Here is a 20,999-nt window from a genome sequence, read left to right on the forward strand (position 1 = left end):
AATAATATAGTCCAGCCCCCCACAAGGTCTGAGGGAGAGTGGACCGGCCCCCTGCTGAAAAGGTTTGCTGACCTATGTTCTTACCTTTGTTCCATAGGCTACATTCCTGCCATGCCCACACATAGAGAGGCAAACAACCTCTTCCATTCAACTAAGCAAGAGCTCTTACCACAGTTTAATGACATAGTCCTGAGGAGGGTAGAAGCAGGGCTGGGGTGGGTGGGTTCTGAATGGGTCAAATATATTTCTTGTGTCTGGGGTGCAAATGTGACCCAGTGGTTGTCTTTTCTCCTTCTGGGCTAGGGACATGTGTGCCTATGTATTTCCCCTCAGAGGTGAAAATGCTTTGAAGTGATGGATTTGGAAGGAAGCTGGAAACGGAAGGATTAAGTGGTCTCCCACCTTTTCTGCTCAAACTCAGCTTCCCCAATGTTATTTCATGTGTGTATGTGTGTGTGTGTTTCTAAAAATGTAACTGTGTACCCATTTATGCACAGCTTTGTTGCAGGCAATTTCCTTGGCGCACTCTAAACCTTCATAAGGACCCAAATCAAAGAGTAATTCGGTCTGTTCTCAATGCAGATCATGAACAGATGGTTTCTGCTGAATAAACAAATAAATCCTGGTTTCTGGACCTTTTATTTCTCTGATGAAGGCATCAACCTGCAAATAACTTTCTGTTCTGTCTTGGGGCATGCTGTTGACAGCCTAAAACATAGCCTATAATTAATAAAAGAAGAACGCAGAAGGCGAAGCCAGTCTAGATGGGACAGAGGTAGGGCCATTTGTGGGATCTGCTCCATTCATATGGTGTGTGTCTTATTTTGAGCCATACTCTCCCTGTACCCACCGTTTGCTTCCCACAAAGGTTTTTCTTCTACTATCAGAGCTCAGCTAAAGGGTGGGAGAAGAAAACACTTGAGGAGACAGTACCTGTGGAGAACTAAGCCAGAAGCATGGGAGATTTTAGCACACCCCATCCAAGCACCTTATTTCCCTTTTTTATATGGTTGAAACGAACCATGGTTTAATCAGACAGGTCTGCTGCCACCACTTCTAGTTTGGCCTTCACACACCAGCCAATATCTTGGCCAAAGGCATCACCACACTGAAAGGATTTTGAAATGACACAATTTGGCCTCCAGGAATTTCAGGCAAATCAACCATGAAAGTAAGCATGACTCCTGCTATTTATAAGTAGAAGACTTCAGAAGGTATTTGCACAATTTCTCATCTATTAGCCATGATGTCTATGCTCTGCCTCCATGGTTGGAGACAAGAATGCTTCTGAATACCAGTTGCTGGAAACCTCAGGTAGAGAGGGTGCTGTTTTGCTCAGGTCCTGCTTGAGAGAAAGATGTAGGTTAACCAATTTGGCTTTGGTACGTTTAGAAGACGCCTGCACAACCTTTTACCAACAGGATTGTTTATACAAATGAATGGCTTGCAATTGGGTGTTTACAGCATCATTCTTAAGATTTACCCCAATTCAGCAAAAGCAACACATGCACATTGGAGCTGACACATGCACATTATCTACTGGACTGGAAGCCATGCACTGGAAGAACTGCTGCATTAGGCCTGGTTCTGGGTCTCACATTGTTGTGTCCATTTCCCTTTAGTGGATCAGGAGCTCAACTTACAGCCCCAGCTGGATGCTTGGCACTGTACACTTTGAGAACAGTCACTTTTGGAGGGTGGCATGGATTCCAACTCACACCACATTCGAGCAAACAGTTGGTGCTGTTAAACCTAGAAGCATTGATTGACAGGAGAGTATGTACAGGGGTGTGCTGTGGCACTAGAATGTGACCATTGTCTTTTACAGATTAATGTTCTTCAGTGGGAATAAAAAAAATCGATCACATAAGTGGTTTGGAAAAAATGTTTAAAGATGAGTCTAGGTTTATCGTTATTGCACTTCCACCACATGCAACTCCCAATATGTTACAGACTCCCTTTACAATCAGGAGAGAAAAATGTTGGAGGGTAGGGATACCGTAGTTGATAGTACTGTGACTAGGAATGGGAGGATCTGCCAAGTTTGCTTCTCTCAGTTTCTCATTTTTCCCAGTCATAAATTCAGTTCTTTACATTCTGGGAGCACATGAAAAATTTTCAGCATTTTAATTCAAATTATTCCTAATAAACATATTTTTGTATGAACCTTTGGTGAATGTACACATTTTTGCAAGCAATTTCTCCACATATAATGAATTTTTGTATATTGTTTTTAGGAATATAATCATATTTACACTACACTACACACACACACACACATTTTTGTAAACCTTATTCGGTTGGAGAACTGTCTCACAAAATTTAGATAAATGCCGATTTCAAAGGACTGCTGGGTGTGTTTCAGGTCTCGTACTTTTTAAGAAAGTGTGAATTCAATAGATTGCCTACAAATGCAAACTGAATCAAATTTATCCTCCTTTCCTAGTACTGGTGGTGCCAAATGACAGTGGAACAAACTATCTGTGGGATTGCAACAAAGCAGAAGGCTGGCATTGCTGCTGTCTCCCTCCTTTCTTGCCCAACAGCCAAATGTTCTCTTTGGTCTGTGAGTAATGGAAGAACTATCACTAAACAGTAGCACATGTTTGGCTCGAAAACAATTGTCAGGCTCTGATATAAAGTTTAGAACAAATTTATTTCATGCTAGGGGAAGATTTGAGGCCTCATAAAACTCTTTGGTTTCAACCCAATGAAATAAGGTTAGCAAAATACATAAACTCTGATACAGCAGGGTGAAGCATGCCTTCCATCAACCGCAATTCACCAGTGGCTTTCCATGAGATATGCCACTGCAGCTTGGTTGCTTAACGCTGGTTTTGACCAAAGTTGCATCCTTACAGCTTCTCTTTCTCCTCGCCTCCTACCCCCACTTCTTCATGCTGTATGCCAGGCTAGGGGATTGAGATTGCAACCATCAGTGCTCAGTATTGAGATTGCAACCATCAGTGCTCAGTATTGATGTTTCAGCAGAATCTGCAGCAAGCCACTTGAATGATAAAGACTGTGTTAGCAAGCACCAGCCTGAGACAGAAATGCACACTTGTAGAATTAAAAACAAAACCAAACCACCAGCAGATGAGCAGCAAAAGAGGGGGTGGTGGAATCAGCTTTGATGATGACTGGCCTGTATCATAGGGAGGAAAAAGCACCAGGCAGAAACACCATTTTGCCCCCACTCCTCCATTCTCTTATATTTCATACACCATTGATGTGATGCTGAACAAGTGGTATTAATCAAACGGTCTGTAATTCATTAGGCACCACGATCTACTTGAAATGTGAAATTGTTCAAAGCTTCTGTAACTGATTGGGAAGAAAGTAAGCCAAGATGAATTAGTGACTGCATTTCTAAAATCAAGGGCAAACATTAATAGGGAATAGTCATTTACTTCCTATAAACTCCCATGATAATAGGAATAATATATACAGGGCCAGCCCACCCACCTCTTCCCACTGAAGCTCCTGGTGTGATTCCCCAATCTGCTTTAGAGGGTTGAGAGACCCTCTGGAGCAGATTTGCAGAGCATAGGCAACTGCAAGAAAATGAGGAAAAGGGGGAAACTGCTTGTGCAACACTGGATAAGTCTTATGAATCTCCTCTACTGCAAAAAAGCTAAGAAAAAGAAATAGAGTTTTCCATAGACAGTGAATATGAATTCATTCATATTCTCAGATCTTCTGAGTTTTTAATTGGTTTTCTTTTTGTTGTGTTTTTATCAGTCTGTATTCTGCTCTATGTTCTAGAAACAAATGTACTGCAAATATACCAAATATACTGCTAATATCAGTGGGTGCCTGATACCCAGCAAGTTGGTTAAAATGTATAGAAAGGGATCCAAATTGTGCTGTAAGTGTTAAGAGGTTGAAGGAACCTTTATGCACATGTGGTGAACATGTAAACAAGCCAAGGGTTATTGGGAAATGATCTATGTAGAGCTAAAAAAGATCTTAAAATTTATATTTCCCCCCAAACCCGAGACCTTCCTACTAGGCTTAACATATGATGATATCCCCAAGAAGGCACTCTGTCCCTTCTTATATGCAACTGTAGCAGCCCGAATAACGTATGCCAAAAAATGGGAGGAAAGAGAGACCTCAACTAAAGAACAATGGCAGAACGAATTTATAGAATACATGGAGCTAGCATATATGACAGCGAAAATAAGAAACCAATATAAGATACAGATAAGAGATGAGTGGCAATACCTGGGAGAGTACTTAAAGAGATATAATATTTAAATTAACTTACATGTAGGAATAGCAGCATGAGCAGCAGTTACTAATAATAAGGGATATTTATAGGACAAAACAGGGTAGAAGAAAAGTATACGCAGCAAAATAAGGTTTGAATCAGGTGCCATGGGAGGATGGACTGGGAAGTCTTGAGAAAAGTGATTTATTATGGAAAAGTATATTCAAAAATCTGAAACAATTTTATAAAGAAAAATAAATAGTTGGCATTAAGTGGCAAGTATTTATGGGCTATTTGAAAAGAACCAGGGCAGGAGGGAAGAGGCATGGTGTTACATCTTCCTTTATACCCACTTCTCAATGGGTAATGTAAGCCACTGCACTTCTGGTTCTGATGACACAGTTAGTGTGTGTCTAATATAACCAATTGAGAAGCTGCCTTGAGGAAGTCCCTTTAAAATGAATGGCCATTGTACAAAAGCAATATTTACACATGCATGAGAAACCTGAGATTCAGGGCTGGCATTACAGGTGAGTGAGCTGTGTTTTCAATCTGGGTGCCAAGTTCAAGGGGGTGCCAGTGTCTTGGTGTGACCAAGGCAAGATACCTGAGAGGTAGGTCTGGGCCCTTATCATGGACATTGCTGGGAAAGCCTAGGAAAAGGGGAATCTGTCACACTGCTAAGTTTTGCAGACTTGTGCAAGTCACATTGCTTGGCAATACTGCAAGGCTGACCACAGGGTGGGGTGCAGCTGAAGGCACTGTTAGCCCAGGGTGCTATTTACCTAATGAATGCTGTTAAGTGGCCCTAACCCATTAGAAGAAACCAAATTTATATGCTGAGGCGGGTGCACAAATGACACTTCTTTTGGAAGCAGGGTGAGACCAGCTGCCATGTTGTCTGTCTCTGAAATACTTGCAGTCAGCTACCAGCTCCTTCCGTGTAATTCCGGACAGCCATGAACCTCAAGTGGCAGAAGAAAAGCTAAACATTTTGCTTTATGAAGAGGTTTCACAAGACATCTCAAAATGCATTTGACATCAGCCCTATTGAGAAATCTCTTTTGTTAGCGAGGAGGATTTAACTGGTCCTTTCTCTCAGGTTTGTGTGTTTAATTAGCTGACAGAACAGCGAAAACAGCAGGAGCCTGAAAGCTGAGGACTCTCTGCAACAGAAAATAAATGTGGAAGCACACGGATGATCTGAATGTGTCAAACACTGTTAAGGAACCAAAACAGGGCAGAATTTAACTGGAGACTTGCTTACCTTCTTCCCATGGGCATGTGGTTGGTGATCCTGAGACTAGATTGTGGACTAGAGAATGGCCTTTGGCCTGGTCTAGCAGAGTTCTTCTTAGGACCATTGCCTGACTATCGGAATGAGCTACAACAGCTTTTTGGTGCTTACTAAAAACATGCCTGTGCTTCTGGGCTTTTGCGGGTGCTTAATTTCCAATATAACATCCTTGGGGTTTTTAACTTCCATCTATATATTGCAATTTTCATGGTGATGTCTGTACTTCTCAAGTTGCTGTTTGACGCCTTGGAATTGGATGTGAGAGGCTGTATAGAAATACTTTAATAAAATAAATAATAGAAATAAATGAGAAATTCTTTGTCAAATTACCCTCAAGGCAAAGGTGCAGTGCTATTCTTCAAGGAGTTTTGAGTAACTTCAAGAGAAACGCATTTAAGCTGCAATCCTAATCAAGTTGACTCAGAAGTAAGTCCCACTGAATTAAGTGGGGTTTACTCCAAGGTATGTGGAGTTAGGATTACAGCCTCGGGCTGCTAACTACTGCTATCCATGCTTACCTGTGTAAAAATCTCGTTGAAGACAGGGTTTGTGTAGGACTGGATTGTCAGAGGGCCTCGGATTGGAATGTCGGTAGAGGATTGGAATGTCAGAGTGCATTACGCACCCCATTCAACCTATCAGCAGAAATCTGATTGATTTCAATGGCTTCCTGGATCACAAATTCTGGGAGAAACCCCACCCATAGGAAAATGTGATGCAATCAAGTAATTCCACTTATCCTGCATTCCTGAGAGTATGTCCTATTGAACTCAATGTAGCTTACTTCTGAGTAGATAGGCATAGGAATGCATAGTTCTGTAGTTCCACTGCATTCCTCAATTGTTAACAGATGAGGAAACGTTCTGGAGAAAAGGAGAGAGAGCAAACCAAAAGCATCATAATTAATGCTTGCCTATATGCATGGGGATAAAGGATTCCGAGCAGCTGGCCACTGAGCTATCACAACTATGGCTTGAAAATGGTGTTCCCTTATACTGAGTCAATACATTGGTTCATCTAGTTCAATATTGTCTAGGCTGATTGGCAACGACAACCCTAGGTCTGAGGCAGGAACCTTTCCCCACTATACTTGGAGAGGCCAGGGACAGAACCTGGGACCTCCTTCATTCAAGGCTTATGATCTACCACGGAGTTATGGCCCTTCTGCTATGCGATCCTGCACTTAATATCAGCTGGTGAGGTACTTTTCTGGGTTATTCTGCTGAGTTATTCCTGCTGAGGTCTGGCGGGTGAATAGTGGCAAATGAGCATCTTTGTGGTGGCACTGCATTTGTGGAACTCCCTCTGTGGATTGGTGCACTTGGTGTGAACACATGTGCATTCGGCACTAGGGATGGGTGAATCCTGTCATTTTCAGTTTTCTCCCATTTCTCATTTTTCTAGTTGTAACTTCAGATCTCCACATTTCCACATCAGTTTGCTTTTTTTTTTAAGTGCACATTTCTCCCAATTATGCACACCTTTGGAAAGCAATTTTTCTTACTATAATGCATTTTTTCATACTTTACTCTAGCATATGCATTTTATACACGTTATTAGCAAGAGAACTGCATTGCAAAATTCAGAGAATTCAGAAGCATGGCTGTATTTTGCTTTGTGTTTGCAGCTGCTGTTTTTATTTCTTTAGGTTCTTTCCACTGAAAATTTATCTGGATTTCTTTCCCTGTTACTTGTTCTGAAAATATAATAGCATCTCAAGAGGCCTTAACAGCTTGTACAAGTACCTTACTCTTTTTCTGTGGTCTGTTTCATCAATGTGTCACATGATCATATTTGAACTGTTATCTCTAGCCAGTCAAACTTTCTTTTTTTAAAAAATGGTGTGGGTGTATGATGTGGTGGATCATTCAGTACTTCCAGAAGCCTGCTAGGACTTCCGGAGGCGGCGCGAAACAGCAATGGCGGTCCTCTTTGCGCTGTGAAGAGGGGCTCCGCGAAAAAGGGTCGTCCGCTGCGGCAAAGCGGAGACCCATCAAGAAAAACCGCAGGCAGAGTGAGCCTGCGGCCGTGGGACTCGGCGGGCGCCTGGAGCCCCCCCAGAAGCGGGGAAGGAGCCTCGTAAGAGGCTCCGGAACGTGAAAGGGGGAGCGGCGCTGTGAGTTCATCGCTCTTTTCGTGGAAGCAAAGCCGCGCTGCTGCTGCTGATGAGCGCTGACCTTTCTTCTTGAAATTATCGGAATTGGAGCAACATACCCGTGAGTAAGGGTCCTAAATTTTCCAACTAAATTGAAGAAATTCGGCCGAAAGCGGGAGGCGAGTAACAGGAAGTCCGCCTCCCGACTCTGCTAATTAGATCAAAGCAAGGGTTCGGAAACGAGCTGAAGTATTTAAAAAGGGATTGTCAAAGTGGAAGAAAGGGTGCATTGAGAGACTCTGTATTTTGAAGACAAAAAGGAAAGAACTGTGGGTTGTATAGACTTTTATTCTTTAGAACTATCCTCCAATTTCTGGGCTAAACGGGGCTGAAAGAGATAACCCCGTCACCGGGCTGCCAGTGCATAGAAAAAGAACTGTCAAACTGCTGTTAAACTGACGACATTGTTGCAGAGATCGAAATTGTTGCATAGACTGAGATACTAATATTAAACATTGTTGCATGGACCTGTATTGATACTTTATGGCTGGATTTTAAAAGATTAGAAGTTCTGGAAACCTTCCTTTTGTGTTTGGGAATTACTAAACTCAATATGGGGAATTGAGGAACTTCAATGGCGGAAAATAGTTCCTTTCTTTTTTGAAGCTTTGAAATACTCCCCCTATAGGACTGTGGAAACATAGTTGCATGGGAACTGAGCTTTATTGAAACCTTTTGTGGTTCTTTTTATTTATATTTGGGACTTGTTTTTCCCATGGGACAAAAGACCATTTGACCTTGAACAGAGGCAGGTGTGGAATGAGCGGCACAGGGAGAACAAGAGCAGCTAAAGCTAAAGATAAAGAAAAAGAGAAAAAATCTGGGCAACTTTTGCAAACAACTTTAACTCATCACCGCAGATCATCTGTCCCAACTGTGCTGACAGCACAGGAGGTGGAACTAGTGCAGCCTGCTGCAGAAGACATGGCAACTGGAGGATCTGAAACAGTTTTAAAACAAATTTTGGAACAATTGGCAGTCTTAAACCAAAAAGTGGACAATCAAACATCAAAGATTGACCAAGCTACATCCTCTATTGGCAAATTAACTGAACAGGTTTCGCAGCACACTCAGGCAATTGAGAAATTGCAAGGAGCTACGGCTGAAAACTTTAAATTAGCTGTGGAAGCCAACCAAAAAGCAGAACAGGCGAACTTAAAGGTGGATGAAATTAAAGGAGAGGTAAGACCTTTGAGAAGGCAGGTAGGGGAACAACAAGCCTACCTGGCATTGGTTGAATTGAAAAGTAAAGATAGTAATCTCAGGATAAGGGCTATCCCGGAATTGGAACAAAATAATCTAGAGGGATTTTTGACACTTTTGTTCACCAAATTCTGGGGAATTGAGGAAGAAAAGGACTTTAAAATTGTGACAGCCTTTAGACTGGGAAAATCAGTAAAGAAAGATAAGCCCAGAGACTGTTTGGTTGCTCTGAGATCAAGAGAAGAAAGGGATAAGATACTAGGCCTACATTTTAAGAAATCTTTGGAGGTAGAAGGTAAAAGGGCCGAAATTTACAGAGATATACCAAATTGTTGAGACATAACGGAATTCCTTACAGGTGGGAGTTTCCACAAGGACTTTCATTTACTTACAAAGGAAGGAAAATAAAGATTAAATCACCTGAAGACCAGCAGAAGTTCCTACACGACCACGAGGAGGACCTGCAAAAAGGAGCCGCAGCTTCTTGGCCTCCACCACCACCGGGACCATCTCCAAGAGTTATACCACCAGGACCAGGACCAGCATTACCTCCCCCGGGATCGGGAGGAAGCTTAGATACCCCATTGTAGAACCCGTCAACTGATTCAGGATGTCTCTGCAGCTTCTTAGTTGGAATATAAATGGCGGAAACTCCCCGGAAAAAAGAAGGAAAGTCTTTCACATTTTGAAAAAGGAACAATTGGACGTTATCTGCCTACAGGAAACACATGTGACAAGGCTCCATAGAAAAGTGTTAATTAACAAAAGACTAGGCCAAGAATTTATTTCTTCAGACAAAGTTAAGAAGAGAGGAGTGGTGATTTACGCAAAGGAGAGCCTGTCACCGAAATTTTTATTCAAAGATGAATATGGCCGAATTTTGGCGATTGAAATACAGACGCAAGGAGAAAAAATTTTGATATTAGGAATATATGCTCCAAATGAGGGAAAGTCGGAATTCTTCAGGAAGCTGCATGAGACCATGCTGGATTATTTGGACTATAGCAACATCATTATGCTGGGTGATATGAATGGGGTCGTGTCTGTACATATGGATAAGTCACAAAGTGCTAACATATCGAAAGACGGCAGACTACCCAAAACATTTTTTGAAATGACAGACAATATGGACTTAGTAGACATTTGGAGGGTTAAGAACCCTCTAGGGAAAGAAGGGACTTTCTTTTCTGAAGCTCATCTGACATGGACACGAATCGACCAAATCTGGACAACTAGAGGACTGGCACCTAAGACTAGAAAAGTGGAAATCTGCCCAAAAACCTGCTCCGACCATAATGCTTTGAAAGTGGAATTGAGACTAAATACAACCGGATCCTTTAGATGGAAAATGAATGACACTATTCTAAGAGATCAGGAGATTGTCAAGAAGGCCCAAAAAACTCTAAAGGACTATTTTGAGATAAACTTGAATACTACTGTGGAAAAAAGAACAATCTGGGACGCAAGTAAGGCAGTCATGAGAGGGTTTCTAATACAACAAAACACGATTAAGAAAAGGCTCTGGAATGAAAAGAAGGAGAAGATATTGGAGAGAATAAGAGAAGGTGAGAAAAAATTAAGATCTAGGCCTAAGTCGAAGGACGTGTTAAGAGAAGTGAAATTCTTCCAGGCGCAATATTCAAAACTGATAAATCAAGAGGTGGAATGGAAAATTAAACAAATGAAACAAAGATCCTTCGAATCGGCGAATAAGTGTGGGAAACTGCTAGCTTGGCAGTTGAAAAAGAGACAAAAGCTTAATACGGTTACAAATCTAGAGATCGAAGGGAGAATGGTTCAGAAACCCGAGGAAATCAGAAAGTGTTTCCAGAGGTACTTCAAAGAACTTTATACACAAGGGCCGCAAAAAGCCTCAGAGGTGGATCAATTTCTAAAAACTAATGGATTACAAAAAATACCCCTGGAAATGAGAACAAACCTGAACTGTAATATTACACAGCAAGAAATTGAAAGTGCCATTCAAAACCTCCAACTTGGCAAGTCCCCAGGCCCGGACGGCTTAACCTCCAAATATTATAAAGTTTTAAAGGACTATTTGATACAACCTTTGATGGAGGTTTGCAATCAGATAATGGAGGGAGGGAGGGCACCGGAAACGTGGAAAGAAGCTTTCATCACATTGGTACCTAAATTAGAGACTGAAAAGACCCAACTTAAGAACTACCGCCCCATCTCACTCCTAAATGTGGATTACAAAATTTTTGCAGATATTTTGGCAAATAGACTTAAAAAAGTACTAAATGAAGTGATTCATAAAGACCAGGCTGGCTTTCTCCCTGGTAGGCATTTGTTTGATAACACAAGAAACATTATTGACATTTTGGAACTTCTACAAACAAATCTGAATACCAGAGCGGTTTTGATTTTTGTCGATGCAGAGAAGGCCTTTGATAATATTTCTTGGATGTTTATGAAGAAAAATTTGGAAGGGATGGGAGTGGGGCGGGGGTTCGAAAATGGTATAGAAGCAATCTACACAGAACAAAAAGCTAAATTGATAGTAAACAATGTGGTGACAGAGGAGTTTAAAATTGAAAAAGGGACACGCCAGGGGTGCCCTCTATCCCCCCTATTGTTTATTTCAGTCCTGGAGGTGTTGCTAAATATGATTAGAAAGGACCGGTTGGTCCAGGGAATTGAGGTCGGAGTGAAACAATATAAATTGAAAGCATTTGCAGATGACTTGGTATTAACACTTCAGGAACCAGTCTCCAGCACTAAAAGAGTGTTAGAATTAATTTCTGATTTTGGTCGGGTGGCGGGGTTTAAGTTAAATAAGCAAAAAACCAAGGTTTTAGCAAAAAATTTGACAGCTACAGAAACAGATGAGTTCTCCAAAGAAATGGAGTTGAATGTGGTTAAAAAAGTAAAATACCTAGGGGTGTACTTGACCTCCAAAAATTTGAATTTGTTTAAAGATAATTATGAGAAATGCTGGTCAGAAATCAAAAGAGACTTGGATATATGGTCAAGACTGAAACTTTCCTTGTTAGGCCGAATAGCTGCTGTAAAGATGAATGTATTGCCGAAAATGTTATTTTTGTTTCAGGCCCTACAGATCGTGGACAAGGTGGAATGTTTTGGAAAGTGGCAGAAGGATATTTCTAAGTTTGTTTGGCAGGGCAAAAAGCCCCGAATAAAGTTTAAAATATTAACTGATGCGAAAGAAAGAGGGGGATTTGCCCTGCCAGACTTGAGGCTATATTATGAATCTGCAGCCTTCTGCTGGTTGAAAGATTGGATTTTATTGGAGAACACTGATGTCCTGGATCTGGAAGGGTTTGACAATGCGTTTGGGTGGCATGCATATTTGTGGTATGACAAGGCCAAAGTGCACAAATTGTTTAAAAACCATATTGTCAGAAGAGCAATTTGGAGGGTCTGGATAAAATACAAAGACTTATTGGAGAGTAAAACTCCGAGATGGCTCTCACCGGTGGAGGCCAAGGCACGTAAGAGACCCAACATGGAGGCCCACTGGCCTAAATATTGGGAAATAATTGAAAAAACTGGAGACAATTGGAGGTTGCTAAGTTTGGAGAAATTGAAAACTAAGGTACGAGATTGGTTGCACTATGCGCAAATTCAAGAGGTATTTAAAATAGATAAAAAAGTTGGATTCCAGGTGGAAAAATCGAAACTAGAGACTGAATTGTTAGAGCCAAAAAGTAAACTACTTTCGAGAATGTATAACTTGCTGCTTAAGTGGAATACACAGGATGAGACAGTCAAATCCGCTATGATAAAATGGGCTCAGGATGTGGGGCACAACATTATGTTTGCAGACTGGGAAAGGTTATGGAACACCGGTTTGAAATTCACGGCATGTACTGCCTTGAAGGAAAATATTATGAAAATGGTATACCGGTGGTACATGACCCCAGTCAAGTTAGCCAAGATATATCATCTGTCTGACAATAAATGTTGGAAATGTGGAGAGGCGGAAGGGACATTCTTTCATCTCTGGTGGACCTGCCCGAAAGTGAAGGCCTTCTGGGAAATGATCCATAATGAACTAAAAAAGGTATTGAGATTTACCTTACCTAAAAAACCGGAGGCCTTCCTTCTGGGCATGGTGGACCAGAGAGTGCTTAAGAAGGATAGAATCTTTTTTATGTATGCTACCACAGCAGCAAGGATCCTGATTGCAAAATACTGGAAGACACAAGATTTACCCACGCTGGAGGAATGGCAATCGCAGTTGATGGACTATATGGAATTGGCTGAAATGACTGGCAGAATCCGAGACGCGGGAGAAGAAACAACTGAGGAGGATTGGGAAAAGTTTAAGGACTATTTGAAAAAACATTATAAGTTGTATGAATGTTAAAAAAAAATGCACCTTTCAGGAAATTCTAGCTTCAGCAAATGTAAGTTATTGGAATGAAAATTAGGACACAAGAATTCAGAGGTAAAATAATGAAATAATTTTATTGTGTTTAATATAAAACATATAAGAATTGAGTGACAGTAAAATTGAAAATAGGGAACATGATAAAATGGAAGTTACAATAAGTTTTGAAATAAGTTAACAAATTGCTGATGCTTTATAAGACAGAGAACGCAGGGTTCGGAGGATGTGGGGAAGTCCTATAGGTTAGATGGAAAAAGAATATGGAAATTTGTTATTTATATCTCTCTTTCTTATAACCACTCTTTATTCTTTTTTCTGTATTTCTATACTTTTAAAAAAGTAATAAAAAAATGTTTAAAAAAAAACAGAAGCCTGCTAGCTTTTTATTTCCAGGTGGGAGTGTGGCATTTTTCCTATTGTCTTGCCTGGCGGATCTCCATCTTTCAGAATTACCCATCCCATTAAAATCAGTGAGGCATGGGCAGGATCCTGGCGTTCATCTGGGGCTTTGGATCCAGGAGATAAAGGCTGCCTCTTTCCTGACTCTGCCCCCAAAATGCCCTGTTTTGAGACCTCACACTGGCCACCACTGGCAGTAGATTCATTCCTTAAGAGATTTCCATGAGTATAGCATAGAGTCTCTGAAGCAGACAATGGACACCTCTGCCCCACCCTAACTGCCTTTGTCCAGCAGACCTGGTGGGGTTAGGATTGCGCTCTGTAATAAGATCAGGACACCAATTTATTTTGTTGATATCAAAGGTATTTCAAAGAGAATCTAGGTGCCTAAATGCCCTGTTGTTGGCCACTTTGGAGTTAAATATTTCTTCTAGAGGAGCAGAATAGCTAGCTGGATAATTCCCCCCACCCTGTTCCTTTCTGTTTGAATAATCAGCCAGCAATAAATTTACTGATCTAGAGAATTTGGCGCAAAGTGAAAGTACTGTAACTTAATGATATAAAATAACTCCTCCCTCGAAATTGAAGAAGAAAGCCTACACTTTCCTTACATTATCATACATTAGTAACAATCCCAAATAATTGTAATGTATGGAAATTGGGTTTCTTGACTAGAATAACCATCTCTTCGGCATGCAAGAGTAGTGGATAAATGCTTCATCGTCTCAAGTATTCATGGAAGAGGGACTTTTAGCAAGTGAATAAAAATATATCAATGTGAAACATGTTAACTCAATGTAACAGTGTATAATTTAGCATTCACATTAAATGTGTGTTATAAAAGCATCATCAACTTTATTTTAGTTTTAACAGAGAAAATTAAATGCGCAAATTGTGCTAATGTAATGGTGTAGCTCAGAAGTGTAACAGAGAAGTTGAAAAATCAGGATCATGCTCTGCCCCCACCCGCAACTCTGGCAACTTCTTCAGCAAATGCAATGGTTATTTTTGAGGGTTTAATTTAGCACTTAGCTTCATTCAAAAAGTCCCATTTTAGGTACTTAAGTGAAGGGGATATGTGGGATGCACGTTCAAATATTACATCAATGCTGGACCTAAGAACCATCTGCATTGTTAACATTGTAGGTGGGTTACACCACTTGGGACTTTTCAGTTTAGGGAAAACAGTGAGTGAGGGGAGGACCCGGCGGAGCTGCAGACAATTATGTATGGTGTGGAGAATATGAATAGAGTCCTTTTCTCTCAAAATACTAGAACTCAGAGCCATACAGTGAAGGTGAATGTTGGAAGATACAGGTTAGACAAAAGAAAGTACTTCACAGAGCATATAGTTAAACTGTGGAATTCACTCCCACTAGAAGTGGTGAGGGTGACAAACGTGGGTGATTTTAGGTCAGTCTCATATGCAGGCCAACCTTGATCAGAGTAGAAGTGGCCACTACTCGTGTCATGGCTTATACAATAGTAGCCCTACTGCAAGAGTAACAGTGAAAGCCCAGGTTTTCTTTTTAACTTTAACTCCTTACTAGAATATTCCATATAACTCTGATTTAAGAGGTCATTTGAGGACACTCTGCATTCCACTGTAATGAAGAGCAATATAGTTTGGAAATGTAACAAAAATGGGAACTCCCCAAAAGGATGTGGAAGTGGAATCAAAAAGTAATGGGGCAGTCAAGAGAGAGGTTTATTGAGCCAATGTGTTCCGGACCCTACTGGTCCTCTTTCAGGGAAATTAAGAGAATGAACAAGTCAACATTTAGATGTACTGCTGCTCCTTCCCTTATACTTAGGGCCTGAAATGTGCTGGATTAATAGTAATCTCTTTTGCCTCCTGCATTGCGTTTTTGCTTCTACTTCCTGTTAGGATTTTTGTTTGTTTGCTTTAAGCCTCTACAGCACTGCATCAGAAATGGAAGTGCAATGGGTAGGAATTTATGGAGTGTCAAGGAGGAAGACCTAATCATTAAAATTCTGAGCATGAAGGTCTGAGAAGGAGCTAAAGAAAACTTAGAGAATAGTAAAGGTTTGGTACATTAAAGTAACAAAAGGGAACTTTTCTCTAGACCTATGCAATATGGTTAGAATATGGTTTCTCTTTCCCCCTCAACACACACACAAATGTGCACACACATACACACAGAGATGAGCAAACCTCTTCATTTGAGCTTTTCCGTAGGAGATGTTAATTGGCCTATAAGGAATAATCTCCCTCTCATGCACATGTGTAAATTGGCATTTAGTGAAAATTAATTAATCTAAATACAATGGTAACAACTGGAGGACATGTAATCAGATGTGGGGAGAAAAATAAGGGAGACCAATCTAGAAAACCAAGATCTTTCCTATATTTGCAGTATTTCATGAGTATAAACCCGTTTGGTTAGAAATCATGACAAAACTTTGTAACAGGAGTCCCAATTAGTGGACCAATATCTTATAGTTTCTGATAATTTTGCATACCCTGTAAAGATGTTGATGTGTCAGATCAACAACCAAGATGAACGGAAGAATTAGGCCAATTTACACCCCACTCCTCACATTATATTTGGAATGACAGCGTAGTGCAGACAATCTCGAGAGGATTTCCCCCCCACCCCAAGTGGAGATCCACACTATGCAGATGGGTAATCATGAGAAGCGCAATATATCACCCAGTTTCTCTATAGTGCTGGAGAACTGGAAGTACGGTATGATGGGAAAAGGTGTGATGTCACACTTTATGTGATTGATTCTCTCTGTGCTGGGAAGCATCACAAAGGAAAGGCAGGATTTGATTTATTTTTTATTTTTCATTTTTCTAAGGATCAAAGTCCAGGGGCTAATTAGCATGATCATCTGGACTGGGGGGGGGGGGATTTCTGTGGATAAAAATGAAGTGTAAATTTTACCCCCTACAGGCAGCGTGGCAAAATTGTCAAGAGATTGCATCTTCAAGTGGCCACAGTTCAATATGCAGCTACTGTATCCCATCCCCGCATCTTGCGATAGGGTGGAAATATAGCATCTAGACTTGTAGTGAAGTGCTATTGTGGCCATTTAACCACAAAGGGAATCATTCAAACCACATTCGCTCAAGCCCCACCACCTCATCACTAAAAAGAGCCATGTGGTTCAGCCTGATGAATTATGCAGCTGATGAGTTTGCTGCTTGTGAGATACATGTCTCCTAAAGCACACTGAGTGCCTTAAAGGGCACACATGGCTGTAAATGCACTAAGCTCATGTCTGCCATGGTGGTAGTGTGGGCAGGACATGCATCCTAATCAAATATTGAGTATTTGTCAGAAGATACTCTGTGGACAAGCACATATCTGTGCACATATCTGGCACATGAAGCGGGAATCATGTTTATTCCTATTAGATATCAATCCAAAATTCTTCCACTTACCTGACTGGCTTCTGGGGTGGACTGCCCTCCAGAAAAATACATAACTACACATGAATGTTTTTTATTTTATGTTGACCAAACCTGGTATTCAAGCTGCAGTGGTGTTAAATGCTTGGGTTGAATTCAGCGGGCTGCTTCAGTTTCACTGGTGTAAGGATGTCTGCAAGAGATGAGAACATGATTAATCAGGTGTTTACATTCATGGGTATTGAAGATGACTTTTGTTGTTGTGAACAATCTCTAATCTGTTTAAAACTTAAAGAAATTGTGAATGGTTTTCTCTCACACACCAAACTGGCCGTCTCAGAATAAAAGCATAAGAAGAGCTGCATCAGGCCAAAGGTCCTTGTCCATAGGAAGCCATAATAATAAATGAATAATAATATTTTTATTATTTATATGCCGCCCATCTGACTGGGTTGCCCCAACCACTCTGGGAGGCTTCCAACAAATTAAAACACAGTAAGACATCAAACAAAAAATTTCCCTATACAGGGCTACCTTCAGATGTCTTCTAAAAGTCAGATACAGTGGTACCTCTAGTTGCAACTAGAGCAGCACTTCTGCGCAAGCGCAGAGCATGATAGAGCACTTTTGTGCATGTGCAAAGTGTGCAGAATGCTTTGCTGCGTTCGCAAGTCAAAAAGCCGCAACGTGAAGCAAACGCAACAAGAGGTATGACTGTAGTTGTTTATTTCCTTGACATCTGATGGGAGGGCGTTCCGCAGGGTGGGCACAACTACTGAGAAGGCTCTTTGCCTGGTTCCCTGCAACCTCACTTCTCACAATAAGGGAACTGCTAGAAGGCCCTTGGAGCTAGACCTCAGTCTCCAGGCTGAAAAATGGGGGTGGAGATGCTCCTTCAGGTACACAGAGCCAAAGTCGTTTAAGGCTTTAAAAGTCAGAACCAACACTTTAAATTATGCTTGGAAATGTACTTTAAAAACCGGTGTCCTGGCAGCTGCTCCCAGTCACCAGTCTGGCAGCCGCATTTTGAATTAGTTTCTAAGTCACCTTCAAACATAGAGCACATCACAGTAGTCCAAGCGGGAGATAACCAGAGCATGTACCACTCTGGTGAGCCAGCAAGTGTGACCTGGTTGTGACAGCATTCTCCCAACTCATGATTCCCAGAACTTATCTTCAGGAGCAACTGGCCTCTGGCAATGGAGGCAGAAACATACACATCATGATTGTTATTGTTTATCCAGTTTGGATCCCACCAGTCCAGGGTGGCAAGGCCTCATAGTCACTGATAGTCATATCCTCCATAAATTTGTTTAATTCTCTTTCAAAGGCATCCTAAGTGGTGGCTGTCACTCTATTAAATACATTGATGGTCTTTTCAAACACTAAATGTAGATGAAGCATGTATTCATTGCAACACACACACACACACACACACACACACACACACACACACACTATCTAGACTATATTTCCCTTGATCATATCTGGAGAACAATGTCAAAATGTAGCACAACAACAACGCACCCATAAGCAAATGATGATTGCCCAAACACTCCCAAGGAAAAAAAAATATTGGTCCTAATTATAATCACCATAGATAATTGGTAGGCAATAAGGACAAGCACAATAGTTCATTACAGCTTATCCTCAATTAGTTGACGACTGTATTTCTTAGCATACATAATGTAATTTGGAAGGAAGGTGTGTCTATTTCTAGACGAGGAACAAAAAAACTGTGAGAGTCTTCTTTCCTCCAGAATTTATTATTTAGGTAGAGGACAGGTGCATTTTAAGGTACTTTAGGCTTGTTTAGGTAAGGGACAGGAACATTTTTGCAAGGAACTGGACAATAGAAGAATTAGCACATTTTTTGCACAATCTGAAAAATAAGGCTCATGAAGCTTGCACAACCACCTTGATAATTATTAATAGAAACCTAGCATGCTGTATCTTCCTTTGAAAAGTCAAATCAAATTAAAATACAATTAGCATTATAATTCAGCCAGTTCATCCTGAGTGGCATTTTAAGAAATTAAAGCTCTGTAGCTGGTATGCTATATTTATAAAAATTTGCTTAGGAAACTGTGTCAAAGAGAATCACCGGAGTTTCAGCACTAGAAGCTTCAAAACCTGCCATTGCTCTATGCATCTTTTTGTTGTTAAGAGCCAAATGCAATTACAAGTGGTTTCAACCTTCACATTTAGCTCATAATCAAAATATTTATTAATGATGTGCATTCCACAGAGAAAGTATTGCTGGATGGAAGTATTGCAACAGGCATTGAACGAAATCAAAGGTGAACACCGATAGATGTCACATGAAGAAAGTAAATAAACAGAGGCAAAGGAACTATTAGAGTAAAAAAAAAAGCATATAGATCAATCAAAAAAATCAATACGGTCATAAACATATGGTGAAAAGATAATTAATTCTTTTCTTTTGTATGTGTTCCTCTCAAAAGCATCTTGCTTTGTATGCAGCTCTTTCATGTCTCATCACACTTCTTTTTATCACTGCAGTATTTTCTATCCTTCCAAAGATTTTTATCTGTCAGAGGTTTTTTGATACTAATATTTTAAACATGCAGCATGTTAGTAGCAGCAAAAGTCTTAATATACTTTCTGCATGGATATCATGAATCATCTCATTGATGAGTGCATATTTGAAGGGTTTCTAACCATCAAACATCAAAACATTTTAGCTATTAGAAAGGTGACACATATTTTTCTTTGAATGCTGGACTACTTTGCTTCATTTTCTTAATTTTTATAACTGTGCTGCTGACTACCAGGGAAAGCTTTTCATATGCTCCCCCTCCCTGGCTCTCTGTGTGCTGTTCTTTCAAATAAGTCTATTAATAATAAATACCCCCAAAGCCCTTATCTTTACATACTAGGAACAGAATTAATATTGGTATCATTATTATCTGAACAATTATTTCATTCTGCACTAATGGCTAATTTGAGAAGTATCACTTCAGAACATTTTGTTGAATCTAGCCATCACTTATTATCATGGCATAATACAATGTCTATTTGGAAATGGATTGTTTAAATCAGTATTTTTTCCCCTCGCATTGTAAACTATGCTCAGGAATTACCCCTGACAGAGAACTGATGTAATTTCTGATACACACGTAAGAGTGAAAAACATGGAAAAGACCTTTACAGCTCAAGTCTATAGCTTGAGTGTGACTGAGAAACAGCACGTTCAGATTAAAAGCACTGGCATTGACTTTGGTACAATGTAAGAACTTTTTCTTCTTTTTCTTTATTATGTTATTTGCAGCTACAGTTCGAAATGCATTGTGATAATAAGAGTGGGGGGGGAGGGGGTGTCCTCCACTGACCGTAAATTAACACCCAATGTTATCATGAAGAGCTCCTCTAAGCTAACATATTCCAGCAAAACCAAACTGATTGTCACATAATGAAGAGCCTTGAAACACAATTGGTCTAACATCAAATATTATCTAGGTCTAACATCAAATATTATTCTGCCTTTTTTGAATGTTTGTAGTTTTAAAAGTGCTTTGTACTTCTTTTGAACTCAGCAACAGGTGTCACGAATATTTCAAATTTCCCTTCACTCAAATCTTGACTTGAATTAGCCATCTATAAGATTGTGGGCACAGCCTCTTGCAGTTACTGTTGCAAGATGTTGACAGGGCTGTAACTGATGATGCTGCCACAAATGTAAATTTGTTCCTTATATAATAGTTTGATGGTAAGTAAATAGTTTTATTTATTTATTAAGTGCCTGCATGGGGGAAAAAGCACTGGGAGGTTAGCTGGATTTAGTGCCCATTGAAGAAACTGCAATTCTCTGATTCAGTCTACTATTGTTGGTTTTAGTTTAGCTCCCTCTCAATCAATATCGAACAGGGCATGATTTAATACGGTTTTATAATCTCCCAAAAAATGGGGGGAGGGGGTTAAAGGAGAGAGGAGGGCAGTTGTGTTATTGTCATTCAT

The 20,999-nt window shown here is 40.4% G+C and overlaps 1 long non-coding RNA gene across 6 annotated transcripts in view; it reads right to left on the minus strand.

Moving 5' to 3' along the window:
- Positions 1-20,999, minus strand: part of LOC310827390 — a 139,312-nt gene that overhangs the window by 36,724 nt on the left and 81,589 nt on the right. For 4 of the 6 annotated variants that reach the window (XR_014556333.1, XR_014556334.1, XR_014556335.1 and 1 more), the window contains 2 exons: positions 17,055-17,214; positions 15,197-15,246 (listed from right to left, as the gene is read on the minus strand). This is a non-coding gene — a long non-coding RNA (uncharacterized lncRNA). Of the gene's footprint in view, positions 1-15,163; positions 15,247-17,054; positions 17,215-20,999 lie in introns of those variants that run through there. The other 2 variants (XR_014556332.1, XR_014556331.1) reach the window with 2 other exon arrangements.

The sequence above is a fragment of the Podarcis gaigeae genome, assembly GCF_964106915.1.
Source record: "Podarcis gaigeae genome assembly, chromosome: 11".
In the NCBI taxonomy this organism is placed as follows: domain Eukaryota; kingdom Metazoa; phylum Chordata; class Lepidosauria; order Squamata; family Lacertidae; genus Podarcis; species Podarcis gaigeae.